General features: G+C 39.1%; 1 long non-coding RNA gene across 1 annotated transcript in view; it reads right to left on the bottom strand.

The window, feature by feature from the left end:
- Window positions 1-13,925, bottom strand: part of LOC133402206 (uncharacterized) — an 80,538-nt gene that overhangs the window by 22,485 nt on the left and 44,128 nt on the right. Inside the window, exon 4 of the long non-coding RNA XR_009768499.1 lies at window positions 2,770-2,895. This is a non-coding gene — a long non-coding RNA (uncharacterized LOC133402206). The remainder of the gene's footprint in view (window positions 1-2,769; window positions 2,896-13,925) is intronic.

Genomic DNA, 13,925 nt, shown 5'->3' with positions numbered 1-13,925 from the left:
GATCAATGGTTAGGTGTCATCTTGGTCTCGTGATGTCAAATTGCCTAATTGAAGCAAGAAATGTATTGGTTGATTCATGGCTCAAACACCTTTCATGAATTTTGCCACTCATGTCCTTGTGCGAGAACAGCAAGTTGGGCAAAAAATAGTGAAGCAGTGAGGAGTCGGAAACGTGCATTCAAAAGTTTAGAGAAAGTCAAATTATGTTAACTTCTTCAGGTATTATTTAGTTGGTATAGTAACGTTTAGGTTCTGTCGAACTATCAAGTGTGCACTTTTTTTGGTTCATTTCTCACACCACATCTGCTTTGGTTGATCGCATGATGATAAGAACGACAGTTGCATATTAATAATGAATGGGTCTTATTTAAAAATAGTTATTTCGAACTAATTTATTCTTACATCCTGTTTACACACGTTCCATCAAGAATGGAGCAGATTAGGCTTTCTATAATGGTACAATATAAAAATACTGAAATACAAGTTATCAAAAATATTCATTATTGTTATTATTATTATTATTATTATTTTTATTATTATTATTAAGAAGGTAGCACTTACCAATAGACAGTATGTTTGATTATAATATTGGACTGTTTGGTTTACCCAATCTTTTTGAAAGTCAACCTCGGAGAAGCTCTTGATCAGCTGAATTGATCAGACGTAAATTGAGATTAGGGGTATATTTGACAAATTTGACATAGACTGCAGTGTATCACTCTCAGTGGTGCACTTATTAAATATATATACAATATTCAGTAGGGACATTGTGGAGTCAGTTCAATATTCGTTTTTAGGACATTGTTGCAGGACACAAAATCATAAATGTCTGCTCCATTGCGTGATTACGACTGACATTTTAAGTTCTATTGCTCATGAACAATTGAGTAGTGATGGAATGATTTCCACCATAAACTAGAAAGACTTCATAGGCCATTGAAATAATTGGCATATGCTATAAGCCATTTGACAAACTAGGGGTTGACCACTGAGCCATTAGGAATCGGATGTCAGACAGACCTGCATTAAGCTAGTCAGAGCAAGGGATTTTCACACTTAAAAACGACTCTGTATTATATGTAAAAAGTTATCGGGGGAGGGGGGGCAAAACAGGGCCATCTAGTGGATATGGTGTATATGGTATGATATATCTACTGTAACTAATTCAGAGTAACCAAATATATATGTTTGCCTCTCGCTTCGAAGAGATTAAGAAGCAGATTAAAGTTCATTTGAAGTTTCTCAACAGCATTAGGACATCATGTGCAAAACATTGTTTACAAAGTCATGTTGGCTCTCACAAGCACACGTGCAGTGTGGCTGTGTCTGCCACATGAAATGTATGTGACACATCGGAAAAGTCATGAGCCCCGAACTTCCTCTCCAAACACAAGAGAGAGACATGAGGCCTGTCTTGCATGAAACATAAAGGAAACGTGTGGGTGCATGTATGTGTGCTGCCTTTCGGTTGGTGTATTTGTATTTGCACATGCATGTGTCCTGGTCTCACGTTCTGCCCTCGGGGCCGGTGACCAGCCGTTTGTAATCGCTCCCCTTTGATTGCCTTCATTGAGTAGACAACTGCAACAATTACAGCCAATTAAGAATGTGCACAGGAATTGCTTGCCCCGCAGAAACATCAGCAGTGTGTCAATTTGTGGGGTGAGCATTATTTTCAAAGCATATGGTCGCATTTATACTTCAAGATAATAATTATTTGTTGACAAATCCAATAAAATAATGGCACCAACCCACCAAAAAAATGAATAAATAAATAAATGTCACGGTGGATGATAGCGCTTGTATTTAAAAATTTGTACGGTATGATAACGCAGATGGTTGTCCTAAATGGAGCAAACTGTAAAAGTTTCACTTCTCCTTACAAAAAGGTACAAACCGTTAGCACTTCTGCTTTTTAATCACTTGACTTATTTCTGTGCTACCGTTGTGTGCTACACGTGTCTTCCTTTACCACCTAATTCGACATAATATTGTTTTTGTATGGTGGGCAGCTACAAATGCAAGTTAAAACGCTACCAGGCAAAACAAAAGCCATATATCAACAACATCCAGAAACGATGCCAGCCAGCTTCTCTGGGCCCGAACTCATTTGAGATGCACTGACGCAAAGTCGAAGAGCCTGCTTTGGTCTGATGAGTCCACATTTCAAATTGTGTTTGGAAATTATGGACGTCGTATCCTCCAAACCAAAGAGGAAAAGGACCATCCGGAATGTTATCAGCGCAAAGTTAAAAAACCAGCATCTATGATGGTATGGGGGGGTGTTTGTGCCCATGGCATGGGTAAACTGCACATCTGTGACGGCACCATTAATGGTGAAAGGTACATACAGGTTTTGGAGCAACATATGCTGCCTTCCAAGCAACGTCTTTTTCAGGGACCTCCCTGCTTATTTCAGGAAGACAATACCAAGCCACATTTTGCACATGTTACAACATGTGGCTTGGTAGTGAAAGAGTACTTGGTAGTGAAAGAGTACTTGAGTGGCCTGCCAGCAGTTCCGACCTGTCTCCCATTGTAAATGAAACAAAATACAATGAGGGAGACCCTGTACATAAACCTTGTCACATTAAGCGCAGTTTCATCTTTGAAGTTCTTCCAGATTTCTCATTTCCCACCAATTGAACTTGGAATTGAAAACAGAATTGTTGCAAACAAAATGGCTGTGCTGAAAGTGGGATGCCTCACAACTCTCGTGACTACAATGATGCCGTTTTTAAGGACATCGGTAGAAGACTATCAATTTACCTTAATTCCCTTGAACATTCCAATATTCGGTCTGAAGCCAGCCAGGGTTCCTCCAGTGTTAATTAAACGTCTGTCTTGGAGAAAATTAAGGTCGTGATCCCCCAGACCTCATCACTCCCACAGGCCCTAGGAGAAGAGACTAAAGAGACTTAATGAAGGAATAAAAAGATGATATGACATAATGAACAGCTTAATGAGGCCTGTGTATATTTAATATGTGCTTCTTAGAGCTTAATTAGAACAATAATCAGGCTTCTTTGGAGTTGTTCATTGTTGATTGGTGGTTACTGTTTTTATAACTGCAAAAAAGACAAACTTACAAACATACTTTTTTTTATCCATTGCATCCGAATAACATGAAACAGTCTCTGTATAGTCATATAGTGCAGAATATTCATTTCTCCACTGATTAAATCAAGACTTTTGAATAACTGTGTGACTGTATGATCCAAACCCTACGATCATCATTCAGAATCTGACAGAGTCAAATTGTTTAATGGACCGTAGCGAGCGAGTCACATGGTTGTGTCACCGAAATGATTCAGTTCCCCTCACTGCTTCAAACAGTGTTTCCTCTATTCATCGTCACTTGCGCTAGTCAGAGACTAAGGTGCATTATTTATGCCCATAGGCAGTGTTAGGTAAGACAGTTGAAGAATCTGACACAGTGACATCATTAGCCCTCAGAGAAGTGACTCAAGCATCGCAGCGTGTTGTTTCCCACACGAGGGCTCTTTGTCTCCATGTCGGAGTCATTTATTTTATGACCGTGATCCAGATTGGTGATGCCCACAGGCCCTCATTTGCAGATCGGGATATTCAGAGGTCCCAGTTCGGTAACCACAGCGTGACCATGAGAGGCCCTCAGATGACGCATCTAAACAATAAAGCATAATGAGTCATGAAGTTGATGGAATCCCAGTTTCCATAATAAAGACGGAAATTTTAAAAAGGCTAACCTAGGCAAAAGATTAGCAGTTGTGACCGTGGTAACTAAAAAAAAAAAACATAAATAAATGCAGTAAGCCATTTCAATGGCGGCAACTTGATTGCCTAAATGGTTCTGCTCTGCACCTGGGATCATAAAAAGCCTTTTCCATGACGAGACGACTCACTTCACCACCTGAGCCACGGCTAGTACAGAACGCTATTTGCAACAGCATTCCTTTTTTTGATTATAATCTTTTTTTTTTTTTGTAATGACATCAAGGAGGAGGAGCAGGATAAATTAGGTACTCCGATACCACACAATACTTCAATTTAAGATTGAAAACAAGAGCTGTAACAAAGACTGCCATAGTGTCTTAACTGACACTTATTTAATACTGACTGGTATTAATTTAACAATATCATCAAATTGGCAGCAATAATAATTAAATGATTAAATTAATATGTAAAATATGTCCCAAATTTTTTTTTATGAATGAATACATTATCGGCTTGTGGTGGGCTTAAAATGTTTTAATTCAGATGTGCACTAAAATCCACTTAAAAGCCATATAAATAAGATGATCTCTAAAATTGAGGCATCACTGACCCTATTTTAACAGCACTTAGTAAAACAATATATAAAATCTCTATATATAAACATCCATGGAGTCAAACCCACAATTGTGGCAAAATGCCATTATCTCAACACTAAGTAAAATATTTTTTATTTATTTTTATTTTTTTTCTCAGAGACCCATCATCTACCTTCAGTACACATAGACACAAGCTTTTCTTGGAAACTGCTGACTGCATACAAACATGTTTTTCCAGTACTGTGGTCATCATTTCCCACCATGCCCTTACTTTTAGTGTGCTAATCCAAGCGTGGAGCTTCAAAAGACATCCACAGTTTGTTCGTCACTTGAGCAGAGCCAATAACTAATGTTGCTCTTTGCTTTTAGTTCAATGCCGTTTTGAGGATTCCTTTGAGAAGAGGTGGCAACTCAGCCCGGCTTCCTAGTTTCATTCATTTGCTCTTGCAAGTGAAAATTATTTGGGAGGTTTTCCAAGGCTTAACACTCCATTTGTTGCGTTAGGGGTTTTAAAGCGTTATGACTTTTTTTTCCCTCAAGTGTTGATCATTAGTTTTAAACTGTGTGCCAACATCTGGGAATTTTGTCTGTGAGCCTGAGGGCAGTCTGAAATCAAACTCTCGAGGGTTATTAAGTGACTTTTCGTTGTAATGTTGATTCACATGGAACATTGCACAGAAATGTGTGACAACGTCGCATAAGGAAGGTCTGAACATTTACAGACCTAGTTCATGAACCATGTCGCTGGTTCACTGCTGTGCAGAATCACTTTAATCCCCTCTCAAAGTTTATTTTGAGAAAGCCAGACAGCTTACTGCTCCTACGAAACAGCCAAAGATTTCCACTCCTGTCATTTATTCCACTTGTGAGGACATATGTCAATTCCTTGTCAGGATTAAAGATTCTAGTCATTGTTCTGCAACATGAGAATGATGTCAGTGTTCCGTCTGGCCCGCTTCTGTGAGGAATTCACAGAAACGCAGCTGACAGATTCTGCAAAGATGGCAACGTGTCACTTTGTTTGAAAGAAAAGTGTTTCTTGTCACTGATCTGTGCGTAGGACACTTATATGCAGTGAAAAAAAGCATGTCATTCTTTCAATTTGTCCGAAGCGTTTTTATGCTTGATGCCTCTTAAGGTGTGATGATGATGACGGTCAGTGTCGTCTTGTTGTGGTAGCAACAATGATGTCATCCCCCTCATAGCTTTGTTTACCCCTTCAAGCTGTTAAACAGGAGCAGGTCATGACCTTAGCCTTTGTCGGAATAACCAGTTCTTGTATGAGCTCAGCAGATTTATCGTGTCCACACAAACTTGCTTGTTGAGTGCCGAAAGTATACACCCACAATAACCATGTTTTGAGTTTAGAGTGCAATCATCCCAGGATTTTCACGCAAAATATATATTCAAAATTTCAGCATCAACAGACAGTAACAGACCCTGAAAGGATAGACTGTTAAAATCATAGTTTCTTTTTTCTTTTTTACTTAAGGGTTAAATCCAATCTAAACTGGAAAAAAAAAGCAGCTCAATTAGTCTAGTCGTTATTTCTCTGCACAGGTGAGACACTGTGCTGCATTTGAATTTCATCAAAGAAATTCAAGTTACCACTGTGAGTCTGTTACAAGGTCTCATAAAAGCTGCACTTGCACAAAAACACGACCATCTCCATTGTTCATCCCATATAATCTCACTTGATTCCCTGTTTATATCCCAGCCCGGTTCCTCTTTCAAAGTTTCCAATTGCCTTTGGCCTTCTTGCTCATACGATATAATTTGACTAACTATAAACAGCTGCTGTACAACTTAAAACGTAATTAAAAAGGTATTGTACACCTTTGCCTTCAGTTAGCGCAATTCATATTCAACTTGTATGTCCATTTTCTATACCGCTTCTCCTCATTAGGGTCTGGCGTGTGCTGGAGCCTATCCCTGCTGACCCCGGTCTGGAAACCAGCCAAGCAGCACCGTATATGTAGTTTCATTAAATACTCTGCACTCGGTGACCACGACTGAAAAAAAACGTCATCATTCGATTCAGCATATTCTGGAACCCTTTCACATTATGTGGTGGTTTTCTTTTGAGAAATGCTGACATGTGAAACTATTTTGAGATTTTATGAGCATGAATGCTTGACTCCAGCATCTGCTTATTTTTGCCCCAAATATGTGTTATACAACTTATGAAATAGTAACAAGATTAAACCCTTGACTGTCATTGGAAGGGCTCTTAAACTGTTCAAGCTGTTTCAACACTAAACAGCTGACTGCGCCAGAGCGTAAAAGGATTTCGCATGGCAGAAAATCTATCAGAATCTGAAAATCAATTTCTTTGGATACATTAGTATGGAGAAGGCCATCAATACTGGTGAGAATGTCAGCATGTAGCATACTTTGTATAGATGCAAACTGTGGAGTATACTGTATGAGCATGCTGTACGTTTGCCCAGTTGCACGAGGGAACCCTCCCTGTTCGGACATGTTTGGCCAATATGATGGCCCTCTCATACCTCAGGGCCTCCGTTAAGTTTGTGGCCTTATTAAAAGCATACCAATAACATGTTCTAAACTTGCCTGACTAGTGAGGGTTCCTTTAAAGGAGAAGAAGCACAAAGTGTAAGTATTTAATCACAGTTCATTTGCAAGTTTATTTTGTTTTCCCTTGTTTTTTTTGCAGTCTCTCTCATTTCCTACATTTTCCTGAGTTCCACCCCAGTGTGTTAAACTATATCCAACTTTACACAGGCCGTGACGTAATTCTGCCTGAGGGGCTTTCCCACATTCATTCCCAGTCAGCTGATAACACATGTGGTAGAGAATTGTAAAAACACACATGGGCGGGTAGTAGTTTGAAACTCAGAGCCCATATCAACCTTCCCTGAGAACCAAAAAGAGGCGAGGGCGATGGCAGTGAAAAATGTTCCGCTCATTTTCAGCACCCGCCAGCTTTAAAGCTCATCTAGGCTGTGATTAAATTGGCTGAATACAACAACCCAACCCATGTTGTTGCACGCTGGCTACAGATGTGCTTCGCTACATTTAACCTCTTCTAAGTGTTCTCAATTGTTTTTCTTTCACTGGACTTATTAAAAGAAACACAAGCGCCACTTGAATAAATCTCCTAGATGCTTAGCAGGGCCTTTAAATGGTCAAAGACAGAATTCAATATTCTCTCAGACTGCTTGAGATCAGAGTTGGCTGTGGTTGCACATTTACTGCACACTGCTGTGCAAACCAAACACTGCTCCGACGAGCCACTGCAATGTCAGCTGCTTTCATTTAGTTGGACTGAGCAGTGAGTCAGCCAGGGTGGCTGGTGGAGAGTCCGCATATCCATGTACAGTGATTAATCACATCTGACACACTCTGGTCTTCACTGAAGCAGTATCTATTCATATTCTTTGGCATATCTTATAGAATTGAAACAAAGACTATTGAAAAGTAAATAACAGCCCGATGCAGCTGCAAAAAAAAAAAAGTGATTATAAGCCAATACTCTGTTTGGATGTGTGTGGGAGATGAGAGAACAGCAAAATAAGCCCTTCAAGGGCGCTTGACAGGATAAGCTCAACCGATAAGGACTCTGGAGAGGAAGCTGGGGTTGTTTTTGAAGGAAATGACATGATCTGGTTGGATGGAACAGTGACCTCATGTTGACAAGATAATAGCTCAGTGAGTGAGTGAGTGTGTGTGTGTGTGTGTGTGTGTGTGTGTTTGTGTGTGTGCTGATAGATGAAAGGTTTCTTGAAACACCATAGCTGATTGCTCAATTTTGGATACAGGCCAACACTGGCTGACTTTAATTTCCGAATGTTACACATCTCACACTCACAAATTAGGACTGGGTGACGAGAAGATAATGCAGTGCCCTAACAAATCCAGCAGATTTTGCTGTTTTTCCTTTGTAACGAAACAGATTATATTTAATACAGAGGTGTGGTTAAATTGTGACATGATTTTTTTTGGTCACATTTAATTACCTCAGTGTGTGTCTGTAATGAATTACCCTGTTGGCCCTGAGTTTGTCATTGGACCCTAAGCCCAACCCCTAACCCCCACAAGAATATGTGTTCCCATTCAGTGACGGTGCAAGTGTAGCGTAGTGTCGTCAGCTGGGATAGCCTCCAGCATCCCGGGACCCCGAACAGAATTAGCAGTATAGAAAGTACAGGCACCTATTTTATGTATCCGTATTGCATCGTACACAAGGGACCGTTACAAATTCCAAAGTAGTTTTTTGTTGCTTTGCACTTTCTTGAAACTCTTTTGTGATGACCTCAAATTGTCCTGGGGATTGGGACAGGATGATTGAAAATGTTTTAAAAATTATGCCAAAAAAGGATCTGGAGAAGCTGTTGGCCTTCCCAAGAGATGGGCTGGACTGGGGTCCAAAAACAAAGCTTTCCGTTGAGTTGAAGCTCTTAAAATAACTCATGGATTATGAATCTAAAGAACCAGAACATACTCATGGACAGTGATGTAAATAAAGTACAAAGTTTTTTGAGGAGAGACATGTTAGTGATGGTTGCTGTTACACTGCCAGCATTCAGAAAATAAAGTAATAGATTTCATCAGTTAGGTTTCCAAGAATTGTTTTAACAATTAATTTCCCAACAGTTAGTTTATACTGATTGATTGATTGTTTCTATGGCATTTGTATTCATTGGTGATGGCCTAACATTGTATTAAAATGCTTACTTCTGATTTTATTTCAACCCTCTGGAACCATGACGCCAATTTGTATCAAAATAACTGTCAGAAAAGGGTTTGCTAAATACCATCCGAACTCACTAATACCTTGATGTACGGTAATTATAAAGACACAAAAAACATCATATCAATTACTTTTTAAATAAATATATTATGGTTTGAGGAATCTTACGCATAATCGTAGGTAGTACAAAAGTCAAAGTTGGATATAATCTAATCAAACAGGCACTTTTCATGCAATCTACTGTATGTACAGTATAAAGCAGAAACATACTTTTTTTTTTAAATATTGAAAACATTTTAAGACCCACCAAAGACGATCCTTCCAAGTGATGAGGCGATGAAGGCGGTTTTCCCACACAGAATGGTTAAATCTGGCCTGTTTCGCATACGCCATTGTAAATGCTAACTTTTAATGATGTGATGATCTCACACACTCATTTTCACAGAATCCCTAATGAAGAATTAGCATACTAGAACAACATATTGTCTCCCACTAGCTCAGGGGAAGGCTGGGGGGCGTGGCGCAGCGGTGAGCGGGGACACAATGTGGTGAAATTTACAAGTTTTGCCTTGAGCAGCAGTCGGAAGAGTGGTGTCTATTTAGCCAAATCCAATTAGAAAATGTGGAAAATATGTACGAATATTGTATTTGAAAATGGTCCCTAATGTTATTTGATTTCTAAATGATGCTTTGCACCTGAGATTTTATTTATCATTTACAATTCATGTGTAAGTTTGCGTTTTAACTTTTTGTTCTCTTCTCTGTCCAGATGTATAATTGCAAGCATGCATTATTAGTGGATGATGAAAACAGCATTTTCCCCCATAGTGTGAGCTTTAAAAACCTAATCAGCAAACTCCATGTAGCAAAGACTGATCCACCTCTGACACACAAACCCGCCCCTGCACATGCCAAACATTGTTCTCGAGAGAATCTGCTGCACTAAATATGGCGCCAATAGCAGAGGAGAAATTTTGAAATAAAAATGCAAATGTAAGCAACAGCCCTTTAATATTACATCAAAGACATTCTAAGGTAGCTGGTAGCAGATATATAGACAAACATGATTTTTAGTTGAGCCAAAAATGTTGGAGCAGATTACACTCAAAATAGACTAAACTGAATAAGATGATATTTATTTGCAATCATTAAAGTAACTGCATCAAGCCTGACCCGTTTTTCACCAATTTCTGTTGTAGTTTGTTTTGGGGCGTTGCTCCCTTCAGTCTCCTCTTTGGCAGGTAAAATGCAGACTCTATAGGGTTTAAATTTGGAGATTAGATGGACCTTGCCTAAAACCTTCTACTACTGCCCCCTGATGCACTCCTTTCGCAATCCGTTTCGTTCTTGAAATGGGCAGACAAATTGTGTCTGTAGACTTTTGGATTACATTTTGGAGAATCTCATCATGGCCTTCCTATTCTTCTTGCTGATGAGTCATTTGCGGTTTCTGGTCTAGCCTCTGGACATTTGCATATTTATGATACTTTTACTCCTGCCCTCTGAAGGTTGTTGACAATGAAACATTTGTTTTCAGGGGCTTTCTTTTTTACTTTCACAATCAGTATATTAACATGCACTAAAAAGTGAACTACTGTATTGCAATAACTAATGAAACCAAGTTTTGATTGATTGATTGATTGATTGATTATTGATTGATTGATCGCTTAGAAGTATGTGGCTCGACATGTGAGTAGCTTAAGTAGGTGGAGAGGTCGGTTTGCTGGTAGACAGAAAGCGACTGACATTTACGACGTATATCAAAGTGTACGCATGTCTTTTCAACCCAGAGAGGAACGGACAGCAGAATAGGGGTGAATAGGGCGTGCTGAGGATGATATGAAGAAGGAGCATATATATTTCCCCCCCCCCATTTACCTTCTGACATGGCCTCTCAAAGAAATCTTAGCGGGTCCAGTGCTGTACTTTTAGCCGTCGTGTTACACTGGCTCAATTTCTGCTCTTTCATTTTGGGGATTTTTGATCGCATGATGTTCTTAAGGGGAATTGGCAAAAGAGATGCAAGAGCAGAAAGCCTCAGAAGTTGAACCATCGGTTAAGTAATTTATGGGCTACATGATTCACCTGCACACACAGAGAAAGTGTCGAAGGAAGTTGTAGATTGAAAGAAAACCTTTCATCATAAACTTTGCATTTGTAATGTTGCCGCATTTCTTATCGGTATAGTCATTCATTTTCCAATACCCAAAGAATTCATGAACCTATCCTAATTAAGCTTTTTAAGTTTGGCCTGCCCACATGCGACACCTCCAAACTCCATAACAGTGTTGAACTTAAATTTTAATGGGTGGAGTGGAACTGATTTGAGCTTTTCTGCAGATGTGAGGCTCACATATGTGATGTCAATGGGTCCTTTCAGAAGGTGATAATTTAATCTGCCAACACCTTTTATAAATCATTAACTTCAGGGAACGTGAACCGAGACAGCTTATTTTATCACATAGTGGAAGCGGAATGTTAAAAGCAGACGGCAAATCTGAGATACTAAAAGAAGGCCTATCGGGACTTAAAGCTTTCACCTTAAAGAGTACATAAATAACAGTCTCATGTTGATTCAAGTACTTCGGAAAAATGTTTTTTTTCTCAGACAACCCACCTCTCTCTCTCTCTCTCTCTCTCTCTCTCTCTCTCTCTCTCTCTCTCTCTCTCTCTCTCTCTCTCTCTCTCTCTCTCTCTCTCTCTCTGTCACAGTGAGATGTTTGAGCCCACCCACAATCATATAGCGAGAGACTATATTAAAGAGTAGTGTCAGCAACTTCCCCTTAAACCCTTCTTTTTTCCAATCCCACCGTGTCATGTTAAATTGACACGCAGATCCTTATAATAATCACATTTTTGTACAATACAGTATAGCTGATAACTTTGTCAAAGTATTAAAAGAAAAACAGAAAGCTCTTGTTTCATATTGTTATCCATTTATGGGTACAAATGTGCCAACTTGGAATAAAAACAAAATACAAAAAAGAATGAGGAGATATGTAAACGAAAAACACATTCATGAGAAAGTAGGTATATTTTATCTACGCTGAAGTAATCCATCAAACCAGAGTGGAAGTTTGTGGGAATTTTATTGTGCTATAAATCAACCACAGATATGATCCATTTGGCTGAGAAGGAATGAAGTCTTAAGAGGTGAAATAAACACAATCTGGGTCACGAAGGGTCACAGGATTTTCTGAGTGACTTTCGTCCGCAAAGAGGCAAACGAGCAAAAATATACAGGCAACTACACATGCAGAGAGACACACATGAACTTGCAAACCTTGGCCACCCAAGATGAGAACAAGAGAGATGGAAACTTTAATCGTGTTTATAACCCAACTCTGGATTATAGGGTAGACTGACAAGAGGGAGAGTGAGGAGTTTCAGTTGCTCAGCTGTACATAATTAAAAGACAGCCCTCCTGCATTCTGTCTCGCACTTCCTGTCTCCCACAAACACACAGGGATCCTAACCCAAACACACAGGAGCCTCCATTATCTTGATTATAACTTCACTTCCCGGTATGAAGCATATTAGCTGTTGATTTTACAGGGAAGTTTTAAATGGGAAGCACCGTGTGCTTACTGTATGTTGTTCAAATACAAAGTGTTGTCTGTAAGTGTTTGGATGTGGTTACTAAGCAACAAGCCTCAGATCCTGCAGCAGTTATCTGTCTAGATGCTGTTATCATCACATACCAAGTGATGAAAAAGGTTTTACAGCGCAAAGCCTTAGGACAAAAGTGTTTGCAAATGGGATGTGAAATGGGTTCAGTTCGTTTAATGCATAATTATTTGGGAAGTATCATGGTTTGCAATTGCTTAACTTTCTTTCCTACTTTAATAATCCATGTCAGACATTGTCACGTGACAATATTCCAACCGCATAGTGAATCGCGTAGTCTCACTGAGTCCAATGTAAAACATTCCATGTCAAAAGTACCGTTTAACTTATCAACTTTGTGGTAAAGGCTTTTCTACATGGCAAGAGTTGTGGCTAGATCAAAGTTGAGATGGAGCATGCTGCACTCAGATGACAGCTAAAGCTTATTGACAAAGCTTTATTTACACTAAAGCCTATAGACAGCTTACTCTATTTAAAAACAAAAAAAAGTTCTTATTCAAGAATATCAGGTCTATTTCCGTTTAATGGCTTAACACTACTGGCTACTGGATCACTGGACAGAAAAAAAGAGATTTTACAATTATTTCGATCATAGTTTTCATCATCATCATTAGTTTTCATCATCATCATTATCATTCACAGTTTTTAAATCTTTTGGAAGAAGAGGAAATCCTCTGCATGGTCATGTTATTATATGACTTGCCTTTTGATGTCAGAACCAAGCCACATTCTCGTTATTGCCTTTAAAACGTCTGTCTCCCCTTGGTCCTGCGTAAACAGAGACTTAGTGGCGTTGCTTTTTTAAAAAATAATAATAATAATTGAAATGACTCGATTAATTATTAGGAAACTATCTGAGACAATTTTCAATAATAGTGCTTGCTTTAGCTTCCAAGTTGGAGACACAAAGCTGGGTGACTGACACACAGCCATGATCAGTATTCTTCAGACCACAAAATACATTTTAGTTTCAGAACAATTTCTTTTTATATATATTTACTTACTGTGCATAAAGGTTTCAGTGACAGGGACTGCAAAATTGTTGCCAAGTCTTAACCCGTGTTACAGACAAAACCAATGAATGAGGCTCATGAAAATCTTTATGGCCTGAAGTCCACTTTTAGAATACACTGGAAACTTTGGCTACAGACAGACAACATCAAATTTTCCTCCATAGAAAATTATGAAAATGTAAGCTTTTCTGGCTGTGCCGAATCTCCGTCCACTCGAATCTGTCTTTTTCCGCACCTTCGTGCCAGATACGTACTCTGGGTGGAGGCCAGGTGAAACCC

The sequence above is a fragment of the Phycodurus eques genome, chromosome 4 (genome assembly GCF_024500275.1).
Source record: "Phycodurus eques isolate BA_2022a chromosome 4, UOR_Pequ_1.1, whole genome shotgun sequence".
Classification (NCBI taxonomy): domain Eukaryota; kingdom Metazoa; phylum Chordata; class Actinopteri; order Syngnathiformes; family Syngnathidae; genus Phycodurus; species Phycodurus eques.
This window is presented reverse-complemented; position numbering and strand designations above follow the sequence as displayed.